The sequence below is a fragment of the Alosa pseudoharengus genome, unplaced genomic scaffold, assembly GCF_046254945.1.
Source record: "Alosa pseudoharengus isolate Yale_2024_CS ecotype anadromous, Long Island Sound unplaced genomic scaffold, YU_APseudo_1.1 YU_APseudo_1.1_scf_12, whole genome shotgun sequence".
Classification (NCBI taxonomy): Eukaryota; Metazoa; Chordata; class Actinopteri; order Clupeiformes; family Clupeidae; genus Alosa; species Alosa pseudoharengus.
This window is the reverse complement of record NW_027468587.1, coordinates 20131107-20148265: the sequence shown is the minus strand read 5'-3', so window position 1 is coordinate 20148265 and position 17159 is coordinate 20131107. Positions and strand designations below refer to the sequence as shown.

General features: G+C 40.7%; 1 protein-coding gene and 2 long non-coding RNA genes across 3 annotated transcripts in view; 2 read left to right on the top strand and 1 right to left on the bottom strand.

Annotated features, from left to right (window-relative positions):
• ubxn11 (UBX domain protein 11) overlaps positions 1 to 17159 on the bottom strand; it is a 133191-nt gene that overhangs the window by 74925 nt on the left and 41107 nt on the right. The window lies entirely within an intron of this gene.
• On the top strand, positions 794 to 5636 carry LOC143118396 (uncharacterized). Its single transcript, XR_012986132.1, has 5 exons — positions 794 to 2081; positions 2401 to 2443; positions 2616 to 2651; positions 2816 to 2848; positions 5551 to 5636. It is a non-coding gene; the product is annotated as an uncharacterized LOC143118396 (long non-coding RNA).
• Positions 6285 to 7289, top strand: LOC143118395 (uncharacterized). Its single transcript, XR_012986131.1, has 4 exons — positions 6285 to 6357; positions 6514 to 6552; positions 6725 to 6770; positions 6931 to 7289. It is a non-coding gene; the product is annotated as an uncharacterized LOC143118395 (long non-coding RNA).

The following is a 17159-nucleotide window of genomic DNA, read 5'->3' as shown; positions in this document are numbered from 1 at the left end:
TGTAGGATGCTTCATGAACTGTTTCTTTAACTAAAACTCAATCACCTTAATTGAATGAATGCACAAATATGAGTCAATTACAATGTGGCAAGCAACTATAATGCACAATTTTGAAAACATTTGTTTGAGCTCCAAAAAATACTTCAGGCAGGCTTGAGGTGAAGTACATAACGGGCCATACCCACAATCAGGCTTGGAATTTCACCATTTTAGGGGCAAGGCCACTTGGCCTTCAGTTGGGCATATTTGGTGGGGGGCACAAAGGCCACATGTCAGGGCACCAAGGCCAAAGTTAAAGGAACCAAAAAGAAATCATGTTCATTTCAAATACTTATATCACTGACAACAGTAGTCCAGCCAGGATATTGTCATTTAAAAAGTGAAGTTGCAGCCCTCAACTGTTGTTGATGTTGTGTTTTGTCATGTCATGTTGTGTTTTGGCCTGATGCGCCACCCTCCACCTATCTACTAATCAGGAAGTCAGTAGTGTTTCGCCATCTGCGTTGGCAACCTCGAGTCAGGGGGGAGGGGGAGGGGATACACCGCTCTTCAGTATTTTGAAAGTGATTGCAGTACCAGTTTTGGCCACAATCTTACATATGGTTCCTTTAACTATAGGCTATAGGCTGTAGGCTATAAAAATGATCAAAGTTGTATTCACTGCAGTAGACCTGCATCACTGTATACAAAAACATAAAACATGACATATTACATATAACTGTAAATCATCTGATCATCTAATATTTTCAGATATCTAGGCTATATTTAACATTTATTTTATATTTGGCCTGTTATGAAATCATGTATTGAACAATTTAAGCACAGCTCAGCTTTAAGAAACTCAAATAGCAAATATAAGCAAATATGCTTAGCATTTTGTGATCATTAAGGCTACTTTCACAAACTCTTACAGTCAGCTGTCCTCTGATTTACCGATATCTAGGCGACATTTGTAATATTTGTTTTGTATTTGGCCCGTTATGAAATAATGTGGAACAATTTAAACACAGTGTAAAACTTAATCCCAAATTTGGAGACATCCATGTATGTTGAAATTTACTGCAAATTCAAAACGGGATTAGTCTGGAACGGCTAACTGTAGCCTACAGGGGACTGATTTACACCTTTCTGTTCGGTAAGGTCTGCTGTTTATTCTGATATATGGTTTGTCATATGTTAAACGAAGGGTTCTGAAGTATTCCACCGAGATGAATGGGTAGGGAGATGGACGCAAAACCTTCAGTAGAATTTATGATTGAATGATATTATTTACTTTTCTCGCGAACCGTTCACCACAGCAATTAGCGGCTAACATCGTTTAAAAGTTGAGAAAAAGCTCTTTCATGTGATACTTGTGATGTCTGTGTGATGAGTAGGCTACTTCGCGAGTAGTTCAACTGAGAAGAATGGGTTAATTTGGACGCACTTTCTTGCGCTGTCACTTTCTCCACTGCGTAATTTGGCCATAGGCTAAATATATATCGCTATTAGTAGGACGCAAAGCAGAATATTTAAAGAAGGGGGCACCAAGGCCACCGTGGCCTGTAAACCTCTGATTTTCAAAGAGGCGTCACGGCCAACTCAAGGGGCTACGACGGCCATGGCCAATTCCAAACCACAGACATAATGTTGAAACAGAGCGAGCAAGTTTGTTACTGCAGCCATCCACGCTTGTTGGTATGCTTCAAGACGCAGCTTGATGAGGTCATCATCTGTGCGCCGGTAAACGCTTCAGGAGCGCATAGGCACTATTCCCAGATAGCACACGTTTTGGCTGAAGTCTGGCATATGTTTGGTATTTTTGGGTTTGTTTTGGCATAGAAGCGGCAAAGTAAATGCTTTCGGCTGAACTGTGGCAAGATTGTGGTTTACCATAATAGATAAAAAGGCGCCAGAGGTAGATAACTAGTTATGGCATATGTCTGGTTAACCAGATGAATGGGCAAATAGCGGGACGGTTTACTGACGTATGCAGGTGCGTTTTGGCGTCCTTGTGGTTTGCCAGAAGACTGATCAAAGACCGGGAATTTTCTCTAGAAGAGACGTCTAGTACTTCACTAACTCCAGCACTATCACAGACGGTAAGAACATTTTCCTGTCTTTAAATAAACGTCTGAATTGTATACAAATATAGTCGTGGTTTTACATAGCTCTATAACATATATGACTACTAGCTTCGTTTTGGTGAATAGCTTTGTAACAGCCCACTATGCAAACGTTATTTATCGACAACACGTCTTTTTATTACAGTATTTGTAACGTAGCCTACTGGCTAAGTAGCTATTTAACGTTAGCTTGTTAATCTAAAGGCAAACTTGCGAAACACAGGCAAACTTAAATCACTGAACACATCCAATATTGCACATCCAATTATTTCCCTTTTTTCTGTTCTGTTTTCAGTGCATAAGACATTCAGTGGAGCTGCAGCAAGCAGTATAAATGGGTAAGTTTTTATCATGGCAATAAAGCCTCATTTTGCCCTAATATAGCTAGCTTAGTAGCTAGTTAACATGTTAACCTAAATGCTCTGCAGGTGGTAAACTTTTTTAAAACACAGACAGACTTATATCAATGAACACATCCACTTATTTCCCTTTTTTCTCTTCTGTTTTCAGTGCATAAGGCATTCAGTGGAGCTGCACCTTAATGGGGTACGTTTCAATCACTGTAGGCCTAATACAGCCTCATTACCCTACACCTAATGTCCTGCATCTGAATTAAACTTCACTAAACAATTTCCTAGGCTATTTAAAGAGTAGATTTAGTAATTGTGCTTATTCTATCTTTGTGTGTACCGGTATGTTGTCAATTTCAGATGCTAGAAATCTGCAGCAAGCGGTATAAATGGGTAAGTTTCAACAATAAAGCTTCATTTTGCCCTAATATAGCTAGCTAAATAGCTAGTTAACATGTTAACCTAAATGCTCTGCAGGGACCTCCGTGAAGCTGGCCCCCCATGTTACTCAAAAATGATTAAAAACACTGCTATTCGTTTGTGCTACGTTTGTGCCGGTTTGTGCCGTAAAAATTATCGTTTGTGCTGTTAAGGGTTTTAAGTAATTAAACTTTACATTTTTCTGACCAGTGACGTCACTCAGCCCCCCATACTTGTCCAAATTTCCCCAAAATAGTCTCAATCGTTTGTGCTACGTTTGTGCTCGTTTGTGCCGTTAAAAGTAACATTTGTGCTACTATGTTTTTTAAGATATTCCACGTTATTTGTTACACGTGTGACGTCACTCAGCCCCCCATCAATGTCGAAATCTTTCCAAAATGGTCTCAATAGTTTGTGCTAGGTTTGTGCTGATTTGTGCCGTTAAAATAAACATTTGTGCTACTATGTTATTATGGTTTATTTATTACTCGCGTGACGTCACCAGCCCCTCGTCAATGTCCAAAACTCACCAAAATTGTCTCGATCGTTTGTGCTATGTTTGTGCTGATTTGTGCCGTTAAAAATAACATTTGTGTAGCTATGTTTTTAAAGTTATCACGCTTTGTTACAGGTGTGACGTCATCCAGCCCCTTATCAGTGTCCAAATCTCCTCAAAATAGTTGTGATGGCTTTGGCTACGTGCGTGTTGATTTGTGCCATTTAAAGAAACGTGTGTGTACTATGCAGAAGTTGCTCAGCAGTTGTAGCGTAGGCCTATGCTAGACATCACCCAGCAGCACCCCCCCCTTATCAATGCCCAATCGTAGTCCTAATCGTTTGTGCTGATTGCACTGTTAAAAAAAGAAACAAAAGGAAAAAAGAAACATTTGTGTTGTTTACAAAGCTATATCGTGCTGACCTTAACCGAGAAAAGAAAAGACGTGCTACTATTTACGTGGCTGTTTGTGCTGCCAAAGGTTCTATAGTAGCCTACACCAGCTGCTTGTGCATAACGTCAGAATTACTGCAACCACTACCAGAATAAACCTGCAGGCCATTACTCAGCTGTGGAGAAACACCACTTCATTCTCCGGCCAGTAGCGTCTGCAGGTGTGCACAGCAGTGTGCGTAGGCCTACTATCACGCAGCTACGGAGTGGGCTACGAGAGACTTACGAGAGATAATTTCCCATGTGTGTGTATATTCACTTCAAGTTAGCCTACCATAACTCATCACTGCACTGTAGCCTATATTCTCTAAGATAAACAAATGTATTCTTCAATAATTGTATGCATCAGAATTACAGTGGATTGTGCACACAAGCAGCACTTAGGCTTTGTTGCTGACCCAAGTCTCCAAGGCCACCGTGGATATATGAAACTTTGCAAACAGCAAAGGAAGGAGGCAGCAAAGCTAGGAGTTATTTTAGATGGACAAGAAGGTAGGCTAAATTGGTATGTTTGTCAAAATAATGTTTAAACATTAAAGTCATACGACAGTAGGCTATACTAAAACTAAAGGTACATTTGTAGCCTTTTTAGCACTTTATAAAGTTGACTAAATTATTAGGCTACTCTTTAGCTATAAACCTAAGAAACAGCTTCCTTGCACTTGTATTTTCTGCTCAGATCAGGAGAAACATTTGGTAAGCTACAGTTTGGGACGATTTGGCCAGTGTGTGTGAGACTGATGTCATGCGCATAGCAGATAGAACTTGGTAGGCTAATGTAAAAATATAGTTACAGAAAACACATTGATGGGCTGGGCATCACGTGTAATAAACATAGGAGAAATGTCGGCGCAATCAGCACAAACGATTGGGTAGGCTATAGGCCTAGGTTTGGACATTGATGGAGGGGCTGGGTGATGAGCTAGGCTACAATTGCTGGACAAGGCCGCTGGACAATTTACATAGTAGCCTACCCTACAAACGTTTATTTAAATGGCACAAATCAGCGGCTATTTTGAGGAGATTTGGACACTGATGATGGGCTGAATGACGTCACACATGTAACAAAGCGTGTTAACTTAAAAAACATAGCTGCACAAATGTTATTTTTAACGACACAAATCAGCACAAACATAGCACAAACGATTGAGACCATTTTGGTGAGTTTTGGACATTGATGGGGGGCTGGTGACCTCACGCGAGTAAAAAATAAACCATAATAACTTAGAAAACATAGTAGCACAAATGTTTATTTTAACGGCACAAATCAGCACAAACCTAGCACAAACGATTGAGACCATTTTGGAAAGATTTCGACATTGATGGGGGGCTGAGTGACGTCACACGTGTAACAAATAACGTGGAATATCTTAAACATAGTAGCACAAATGTTACTTTTAACGGCACAAATGAGCACAAACGTAGCACAAACGATTGAGACTATTTTGGGGAAATTTGGACAAGTATGGGGGGCTGAGTGACGTCACTGGCCAGAAAAATGTAAAGTTTAATTACTTAAAACCCTTAACAGCACAAACGATATTTTTTACGGCACAAACCGGCACAAACGTAGCACAAACGAATAGCAGTGTTTTTAATAATTTTTGAGTAACATGGGGGGCCAGCTTCACAGAGGTTCTGCAGGGGCCAAACTTTTTTAAAACACAGACAGACTTATATCAATGAACACATCCACTTATTTCCCTTTCTTCTCTTCTGTTTTCAGTGCATAAGGCATTCAGTGGAGCTGCACCTTAAAGGGGTGGTTCAGGATTTTGGACATAGGACCTCATTTCCAAGTAAGCAAGTGTGATATTTATCAGTGGAGACCGTTTTAAACACGTTTCATTCAGTCCTTCTAATTGCAGAGTTCGCAGGTGCTAGGCTAGCGCAAGTCAACGGTATGTGCTAGCCTGCCACTAAAAACAGTCTTACCCACTCCAAAGTACACCCGAGGCAAACAAATTATAACGCCAGACTATCGATGTAAATGTCTGTATTGATAGTGTTATTTCTAACGTTATTCTATCCTTGCATTTCAACGATCGCATTACATTTTGATGGACTAGTTTCTTAGCAGCGGCGGAATTATACTTCTCCGGTTAGTAGTACTGCGCCGAAAAGTAAACAGTAAAGCGCACTCCAATGGGGATACCTAGTAGTAGCCTTGGTAATAGCAGTCCGCCGCTGAGTTGCAAAATGACTACTAACAACTTCAGGGACCAAAGTATAACTATTGCAACGCGATGCAAGGGTAGTTGTATTTCTTACACTATTCTATCAACACAGACATTTACATCGATTGTCTGGAATTTGCCTCAGGTGTAGTTTAGAGTGGGTAAGACTGTCTTTAGTGGCAGGCTAGCACATACCGTTGACTTGCGCTAGCCTAGCACCTGCGAACTCTGCAATTAGAAGGACTGGAGGAAACGTGTTGAAAACGGTCTCCACTGATAAATATCACACTTGCTTACTTGGAAATGAGGTCTTATGTCCAAAATCCTGAACCACCCCTTTAAGGCAATAGTAATGGGTAAGTTTCAATCACTGTAGGCCTAGAGCCTCATTTTTACCCTACACTCAATGACCACATCTGAATTAAACTTCACAAACAATTCCCAAGGCTATTTAAAGAGTAGATTTAGTAATTGTGTTTCTTTTGTCTTTGTGTTTATGTTGTCAATTTCAGATGCTGTGAGAGAAAATCTGCAGCAAGCAGTATAAATGGGTAAGTTTTTATCATGGCAATAAAGCCTCATTTTGCCCTAATATAGCTAGCTAAGTAGCTAGTTAACATGTTAACCTATATGCTCTGCAGGTGGCCAACTTTTTTAAAACACAGACAGACTTATATCAATGAACACATCCACTTATTTCCCTTTCTTCTCTTCTGTTTTCAGTGCATAAGGCATTCAGTGGAGCTGCACCTTAAGGCAATAGTAATGGGTAAGTTTCAATCACTGTAGGCCTAATACAGCCTCATTTTTACCCTACACTCAATGACTGCATCTGAATTAAACTTCACTAAACAATTTCCAAGGCTATTTAAAGAGTAGATTTAGTAATTGTGTTTCTTTTGTCTTTGTGTGTATGTTGTCAATTTCAGATGCTGTGAGAAGAAATTCTGTTTGCTCTGCCAACAGTCGACCCGTTTACAGTAATAAGTATGCTGATATGACTTAATAAATACAAATCCCAATGAAATGCATTTAATCTTTGTGGTTTTTTTTTGTTGTAAAAATATCTTTTGACATATAGGCTAATTTAACAGTATGAGCCTAGTGCACTAGGACATAGCAATTAATGTATAAAACTAATGTAGACATATTGCAAAATGCAAAATTAAATAAATTTAAAGATTTTCAAGTGGAGTTTCAATGTAGATGCAATCATTTGGCATACTTATGGCCTCAATTTGGGTCAGTTTTGGCTACTTTTTGGCTGGATTTTGGGGATTTTGGGCTCTCTTTGGGATGGTTATGGCCATATTTTGGAATGCCACAATTGGTTTTGGGTGAGTTTTGGCCTCCTTTTGTTTTGATTCTGGCTTGCCTAATTTGGGCCATATATGGGCCGTACATCCCTCCAAAACTCTGCCAAAATGCCAAGCCAGTTTTGGGCCAAAATTAATGTGCTATCTGGGTTTGGGTGTAACGCAAGCATTATTTTATCGGTTTTAAGGCAAAAAAAATCCGATAACGATATTAACAGATAATACATTTTTATGCTAATATCGGGCCGATAATATCGGTGGGCCGATATTATCGGACATCTCTAGTCAAGAGCAATTGAAAATGGCAATGACCTGCCAGAGGAGTTGGCACAGATGCCAGTTCCTTCCGTTCCTTCCAGTCTTGTATAGTTTCAGCCTAATAGTCAACGTCTGCTGCAGCAGGTGCTGGAATGTGTGCTGAGGACTCTGTGGTTCTCTGGGTGTGGCAGGTTATTACTGGTAATGAGAGACTGGCCAAGGCTGTTTTATGCCTCTGCATCGAATCGACGGCGCAGCCCCGCAGAGCCCTCTGCGTTCACGTGTACCCCCTGCAAGTATAGAGAGCAACATCTGAGAACCGTCACAGTTTCCATTGAGAACTGCTGAGTCACGTGCATACGCTACTAAAACTAATTAGGGCACTCATTTACCAATCTGCTATTAATTCCACCCTTGTCCTCAGTCACTCACACTCTCCCTCAAACAGACATGCACACACACAAAGAGGTCCACTCACCCTTGCACAAGCCTAAAGACTTCCACCTAGATGTCTTTAAGTCTGCTGGCTCTGTCGAATAATTGACACAAAACAACAGGAAAGATTATGACTCATTCTTATTACACTAAAAAACCACTGTGACATTCCAGCAACCAGAGTACTTTTAAATGATTTCAGAGTTTCTAATCTCACACTGTCTCTTGGTGAGGACTGTGTAAACTACATAGGCCTACAACATTTATTTGGTGCTTGCTTTGTGTGTTTGTGTATACGGTGCTCTCTAAACTCTAAACAGAAGTAAGCTTCTGCTTACTCATGGCATTAACCCCTGTGATCTATGTTGTTTCAGGTAATCTTTTGAGTCCTCCCCTTTTACAATGGGGGCAGACACACTTGGCCTCAACTTTAGATGAAATGAAAAAGCAAGAAATGAAAAAGAGGAAGAGATAGAGAAGGAGGTGTAGTGAGACAAAATAACAAAGTAAATGATTAAAAAACTAAACTATATAATCTCTTTTGTCATTTGTCATGGAGGGCACTAGGCAAGTACCCACAAATGAGAGCCTGAGTGTTGTAACCATGGGACAACAGAGCCAGATATATGATTCATCAGGAGTAAACATTACCTGACAGCATGAGTATGTCCAGAGTTATTGACCTGTAAAAGTAAAAATAAGTGAAGATAAATGTGCAAATAGTCCTTCTGTATATGACAGCTGTATATTACACATTTAGATAAAGCAGCTTTGACATCGGGGAGAACAAAGACAAAAAGAGGCTGAGAAAGGCCCAAGGAAAGTCCCTTGAATGTGACTGGGTAATCGGGTTCAGCAGCCTAGTGCTGTGCCTGAGATACCGACAGTGGAAGAGTTTATTTACTCTCTCTTTAATCGGCTGTTAAAACTACAGAGAAGAAAAAAAGCTCTTCTGCTCATGTGAGGAGTCAGTTTGTACCACAGCCAGACTGTGGTCTGGAAAGTTGGTGTAGGCCTAAGTCATTGTGAAATAAGGTAACAACTAGTCCTATAAGTTCTGAGAAAACTTGTAGCTCTGCACTTCCTCATGTGTCTCTGTGTGCATGTGCATTTGCATGCATGCACTCTTTGCCCATGAAGGGATTCTATTGTCAGGACTGGATCGACAAAAAAGTCACCATACCTCAAATATGCTGCTTTCGGGGCTAGTGCAAGTCTCTCTCCCTTGGAGGGGCAAGGGAAAGAGAGATAGTGAGGGGAGTGAGGGAAAGAGGGAGAGCAAGGGGGGTGAGGGAGCGGTGTTGAGGGAAAAAAAGGCGAAGACAAGGGGAAGACAAAGGTCATGAGCAATGATAGTCCTAGCTTGTGTCCTACCCTGGGAAACCCCCGCCCCCCCCCACCCTCTCCAAACCACCCACATATGTTGTTGCCTGGCAGCGTTTCTTCTCTCCTTCTTTTCTCTTTTCCTACCGGATTGCTTTGGCATGCGATAATCAAATGACCTGTCCCTAAGGACCATCAACCAATTGTCAAGATGAAATCATTTTGGTGTGCAGATTCATTTCATTTTCATTTCATTTTCACATCACTTGTGGTTCCAACCTCAACCCAGAACAAACACAAATTACCTCAAGGCAACTGTGCCACAGTTGGTCTGTCTCTTAACAGACACACACCCTGGACACTACTACATGGTCCTGGTGAAGAGATAGGAAATATTAGCTGTCTAGGGTTAACCACCACCCACACCATTCACCATAAGAGACTGTGAAAAAAAACGTTGGCAGCCATCACCAAGTTGCTCTGGGGACAGATGTTTTCTGTGATGTGAGGGAGAGAGGAGAGAGACAGAGAGAGAGGGAGAGAGATAGAGGGAGGGCCGCCGGGCAAAAGTACTTCCTTACCACGGTGCCCATAAGCAATGAAAACGTTTGATTTGCCTCAAACTCCCCCGCACCCCCCCCCCCCACAAAAAAAAAGTACCCTAACAACATCCACATGCAATAATACAACAACAACGTCTACAATGACCTATTCATTTGGACAACTTGCTACAGCCCTATACAGCCTAAAGTTGCCTTGTTTTGTTCTAGCGTACCGTGACGTCTGGCTTTAAACAGCTGTAATGCAGTCTAACGTTCTGACAAGCACACCAATTGCCTACCTTGTTCTTGCCCATCTGGAAAAACTCCTGTAGCTTTGCTGCCTCCATACTTTCTGTTTTCATTGTTTAAACTTGTGATATCCATGATGAGTATTGAGTTAGTGAATTAGCTCAACATTGTGTGCTGGGATGGATTACTGCACGGGCCTACCGGGCCCAGGCCCAGGGGCCCAAAGGGCCCTGAAGCCCAAGCCTTTGCATGGACTCACTGCCTCAATATCAACAAATCAGGATGTAGGCTTTGAATCTGATTGAATTAAAGCATTGGCCATCCCCAAAATGCACCAGAATACAGGAAATCACATCAAACAAATTAAAACATTTCTGGGGGAGGACCCCCAAACCCCCCCTCCCACATATGCGACAATTAGTGAGGGGCTCTTAATACATCTGGGCAGGGGTCCAAAAGTTCATAATCCATCCATGATAACCATATATAGATAGCCGAGTAAAAGAAAACAACAAGTAGCCTAGTTGTGTGCTTGCGTGCGTATTCTGTCTCCTGCTCAACCAAAATGTGTGCACAATTTTGATAACGTGTTCACTAAGTTACGTAATAGAAAGTTGTAAATTGATGGCATGCAGCTAATGGGATACTGTGCATAGTTGGGAAGGTGGGCCAATTTGGTGTGAATACACATGACACACACACACACAAGGTAAATTTTCTCTTTTTGTTGAGTACCCTGATGGTACGCACAGTGCGTACGGACGTACACCTGCAGGCGCGCCTGTTAACCACCACCCACAGCCCACCATAAGAGACTGTGAAAAAACACAAGTTGGCAGCCATCTGAGTTGCTCTGAGGACAGATTTTCACTGTGATGTGAGGGAGAGAAAGAGAGAGAGACAGAGATGGAGGGAGGGAGGGAGGGAGAGAGACATAAGGAAGAGTGAAGAAGGTAAGAGAAAGAGATTAATTTAAGTTATGATAAAGAAGCAAGCTCCCAATGCTGAATCTAGAGGGAGAAAGGAGAATTCCTCTGACACAGTGACCTGTATCCACAAGCAATCACATAACAAACTCACTATTCAATCACATCTGTGTCATATCATGAGTCATATCCTTGCCAGGCGCGCAGGAAGACATTTTCGGCAGGGGGTGCGGATGCGGCCGGGGGGGGTCCACGTAGAGTTTATAGAATTCTAAAGATACTACACAGGCTGCAGACCACTCTACCTCTGTCTCCTTAAAACAAATAAAAAAAACACTCGCCCCTCCCCTGCATGAAGAACAGATGAGCTGACAGTTCGCACAACCTATATCGCAACAAGCGAACTCCAAAGACCAGCGATGAAAAAATAATATACATAAATATCTGTGTAAATGCGTACGTACAAACTAAAATATTATTTGCCTAGTGCAATCAATGTAAATTGTATAATATGGATAATATATCCATTATCAAACTGTCTGTTAAAACAAAGAGTTCGCTGCGCCAGGATGGTGTTAGATGACAATGTTTATTTTAAAAACTACCACAAGTAGCCTAGGCTATGCCTAACAATTCATCAAAATAAAAAAGGAATAAAGCATGCACATCCAAAGTATTAAGTTGTGTGCTGGACAAAAAGGTAAAAAAATGGAAGAATGAAAAAAAGTCCGCTACAGCAGCTCCCAACAAATGCTTAATTTATTGCGACGTTTCGGGAACTCGCCCTTGATCAGAGGGCTAGTGCCCGAAACTTCGCAATAAATTAAGCATTCATTGGGAGCTGGTGCAGGTGTAGCGGACTTTATTTCATTCTAACAATTCATCGAAACCAGGTTAAATCACATAACAGAATGATCGATCATGAGCATACAACAATTAGGCTACTGTGTGAAATATACAGAACATGCAATAGCCTAATTACTTTCGTAATCACAAACACATCAAATAAAAGCGACAGGCTCCCATCTGGGCCTGCACGGCGGCAGGAAAAAGAAGACGGAGATGTGACAGAATGATCATCAACATCATACAACAGTGCGTAAAATATACAGAACATGCAATAGACCAATTACTTTCTATAGCAATAACAAACGTAAAGTTGGAGATGTGACAGAATGATCATTAGCATCATACAGCAATTAGTGCGTATATATAGGCTACAGAACGTGCAATAGCCCAATTACTTTCTACAGCAATCACAAACACATACAATTAAAGTATGTATACAAAAACGATATAGGCTTATTATTAAAATTATCCCTTTCTTCATCTCACAACCCAAACATGTCATACAAAATGTCGTGGAACAGAAACAACAACCAGAGATTTTCATTAACTATCATTTTATTGTCATCGAGGTTTTAAAGCTTCGCCACCAGGAGGTGCTGCAGCACCTGCCGCACCCCCACTTCCCGCGCCACTGATCCTTGCTTGCTCTCAACCACTGCTGCAGTTTGCTCCTGCTAAAAATAACTTCCCCTGTAAGCGGTAAAGCGAGGACAAAACTATTGAAGCTTTTCTATGGAGTGGGATAGCTGTCAAAATATTCGTGTCCATAGATTTGATACACGTGCGTATTTGTCTGTAGTTGTGCATAAAATAATTATTTGTGAATTCTCGAATGAGTCCAGTCGTGCATAAAATATATTGTGTGTATTTTATCCATCAGAATACGGATGGGAAAAAAATATGAATTCAAAATTACAAGTACGAAATCAAACTTTACAGTTAGGCTTTCTTTGGTACGAGTACGACTTCGCACAAGTGACTCAACTGTCAAAATACGTCATCACCGCATTCACAGGCATTACTTGTTGAGAAAAGAAACATAGATCGAGATCAAGACTGCGCATGCGCTGAGACGAATCCGGCGGGGGCAGTGCCATTACTGCGGGTTAGGCACGTCGGCGCTAACGTTTGTGATAGCTGATAGCTACCTGTGGAGTTGAACAAATCGTCTTTTCCCCCCTTTGTTTATTGTCTTACGATGTCGGGAAGAACCTGTTGTGTGTTCGGCTGTTACAACAGCAGTGGGAAAATACAGATATGGAACAAAAATATATAAGTTCCCCCGCCGTTATTACACAGCCTGCCCCTGTGTAACACCATACATAAGCACTACACAGATTCCCAGGGCGAGCCGAAGACCAAGCTGTTTGTCAGAAGTGGATTGTGAACATCAACCGAAAGGATTTTGTTCCGAACAAACATATCGCGGTAAGTTTTGTTTAACAGTATTAATCTTAAATCTTGCCAGTTGCCACAATGACTAGCATGCTGTTGTCTAGTCTTGCATGGCGATACTTTAACGCTATCTATTGGTGTGTTAAGACATGGCACCAAATATTTGACGTAGAAGCAAAACTGTAAAGTAAGTGTATGCTAGGAACTTCGGTAGTCGCCAGAATAATTATCTCCATCAACTAAATGGCACTATTGAAAAATTATTCGCTTTAACTACTAACGTTAGGGCAGCCATGGTGGCCATCAAATCAACATGATTTGGCATTACAAACAAAACGTATGGAGTTCGGAGGCAGGCGACACTATGCTAGTTGCAAGATTGCTTTCCTTCTTTGGTAACGTTAGGCTAACCATGAAAACATCAGTCATTTGGAAAGATCTTTGTGCGTTTTCCTCCGATTCAGTATTGTACTAAACCGTTTTTGGGTAGCACTCACATTTAAAACTCACTTGGATATTTAATGTAGATGTTTGTTTTTGGGTTAAATTTGTTGTTGTGCTTAGTTATAGTCTACATGTAAGTCAATGTCCTTTTCTCTATATTTGTATTTTATCAGGGGTCAATGTCATCTGGAAGAGCACCTCCCAAAAGATGTCTTCAGCCCTCACAAGAGGACACATGTGCTTGGAACTTGTGCACAATGGAATAAAGAACAGTTGTTGATGTATTAATTACAGTTTATTTGAACTTGACACTTCATTTAATTTATACAATACATGTATCACACATACCAATTGTTGTTATATTATTATTACTACAATTACATTACATTAGGCTGACGCTTTTTAGCCAAAGCGACTTGCAACATTTAAAGCTTTTAAGAGCAATTCTAACAATAAAAAAAAACCACAATAAGTGCATTAATGAGTGCAATTGTATGTAGTAGTGCTATGAGAGGAGATGATCTCTGAAGACCTGGGTTTTCAGACATTTTTGAAGATGTCGAGGGATGTCCCTGCTCTAGTAGGAACAGGTAGTGCGTTCCACCAACGAGGGACGACAGATAAGAAAAGTTTGTATCGGCCATATGTACAAAAAGGTTCAAATATGCTACTAGGCCGAGGTCAAATAGACTGGACCAGGTCAGTCTCTGTGGAAAATATTTAGACAGGATATCAACAGTAATGGCTCAAATTTAAACTAATGATTCAAATATAAATATAATTCTCTGTGTGGATATAAGGGCCAAAAAGGTACACTAAAAAGTAGTGGTTCAAAAGGTAGGCATAGATTAATCAATAAATCCCTGTGTGGAAGTATGTGCAAAAAAGACACTAAACAGTAGTTATTCAAAAGGTAAGAATAGATTAATGAATAAATCCCTGTGTGGAAATATGGGTAAAGAGACACACTAAACAGTAGTAATTCAAAAGGTAAGTATAGATTTATCCACAAATCCCTGTGTGGAAGTATGGACAGAGCCTCATTAGAACAAGCAACAGTTGTTCAGGGACAGCTAACTTGATGGTCCTTAGTTGTGAGTGAAAAGCCATAATGGTGTACAAAAATTGCCAAAAACTGTCCATGCCCAAGCCTGTGTAAATTTTGAGTCTTTGTCATCCAAATCATAGGCCTACACTGATCAGTTTGTGTCACAGTCTTTTGTTGACTTAAAACTGTAGTTGTGGTCTGCAATATGACACTGGATGCCATCTTCTTTTGGGAGGTGCCATTGAGGTTTGGGAGATGACATTGACCCCTGATAAAATACAAATAGAAAAGGACATTGACTTACATGTAGACAATAACTCAGCACAGCAACAAATTTAACCCAAAAACAATCATGAACATTTTGCAAAACATCTACATCAAATATCCAAGTGAGTTTTAAATGTGAGTGCTACCCAAAAACTGTTTATTACAATACTGAATCGGAGGAAAACGCAATAAGATCTTTCCAAATGACTGATGTTTTCATGGTTAACGTTACCAAAGAAGGAAAGCAATCTTGCAACTAGCATAATGTCGCCTGCCCCCGAACTCCATCATACGTTTTCTGTTTGTAATGCCAATCATGTTGATTTGATGGCCACCATGGCTGCCCTAACGTTAGTAGTTAAAGCGAATCATTTTTCAATAGTGCCATTTAGTTGATGGAGATAATTATTCTGGCGACTATACCGAAGTTCCTAGCACACACTTACTTTACAGTTTTGCTTCTACGTCAAATATTTGGTGCCATGTCTTAACACACCAATAGATAGCGTTAACGTATCGCCATGCAAGACTAGACAACAGCATGCTAGTCATGGTGGCAACTGGCAAGATTTAAGATTGATACTGTTAAACAAAACTTACCGCGATATGTTTGTTCGGAACAAAATCCTTTCGGTTGATGTTCACAATCCACTTCTGACAAACAGCTTGGTCTTCGGCTCGCCCTGGGAATCTGTGTAGTCGTGCTTATGTATGGTGTTACACAGGGGCAGGCTGTGTAATAACGGCGGGGGAACTTATATATTTTTGTTCCATATCTGTATTTTCCCACTGCTGTTGTAACAGCCGAACACACAACAGGTTCTTCCCGACATCGTAAGACAATAAACAAAGGGGGGAAAAGACGATTTGTTCAACTCCACAGGTAGCTATCAGCTATCACAAACGTTAGCGCCGACGTGCCTAGCCCGCAGTAATGGCACTACCCCCGCCGGATTCGTCTCAGCGCATGCGCAGTCTTGATCTCGATCTATGTTTCTTTTCTCAACAAGTAATGCCTGTGAATGCGGCGATGACGTATTTTGACAGTTGAGTCACTTGTGCGAAGTCGTACTCGTACCAAAGAAAGCCTAACTGTAAAGTTTGATTTCGTACTTGTAATTTTGAATTCATATTTTTTTCCCATCCGTATTCTGATGGATAAAATACACACAATATATTTTATGCACGACTGGACTCATTCGAGAATTCACAAATAATTATTTTATGCACAACTACAGACAAATACGCACGTGTATCAAATCTATGGACACGAATATTTTGACAGCTATCCCACTCCATACTTTTCAAGCTCTCCTTGTGCCTCTATGTTCTGTGATGATGCGTGCAACTTAATGTGAGCATGCATCTGCAATGTCATAAATCAATCACTTTAACTCTTTACCGACAGCCCATAGAGAAATCAGTAAGTACTTCTTAATCTGCTCTGCCTCCGATAGTGCAGGTTTATATTAGGCTACATTTTCACGAAGTGTTTGCAAGTGAGACAATATAACGGATATCGCTGAAAACATCACCAGTGTATGTCTAATACATGTCCGTTTAAGCATTATCCACAAATATGATACATAGGCCTACTGAATGAATGGAAAAAAATAAAACTAGCGATCTAGCTGGGATTCGAACCACGCATGGACAAGAAAGTTGATTGGATTAGCTTCTACATCGTCTATATCACTACACTACGAGCCGCTGAAATTGATGCCAGATTTCTATGTATATATTGAACTGTTAGTCAAGTTAAATTGACACAGGTTAACATAAGTGAGAAATATACGCCCATGTTAACTGGTGCCATCACAATAGACCTCTGAAGTTCGCCTACAAAAAAGCTGCCATCTTTGACATCCGGTATCTGGCGATTTTTCCTATGGGAAAATAACATGGGGATTTTGAATTATCGCACCTGTTAAACTCTCACGGGGATGAAAAAGTCTGAAATGCAGACGTTTTCCTGAACGCACTTTTGTCCTCTGCCTTCGAGTGGATACTGTGATCTCCGGTACGTGAAGGCGGCACACTTAGATTTTTGCTACCCCAGAACTAACTTTCAATGCAACTTGCCATAGGTAGTTAGCTTCAATTAAC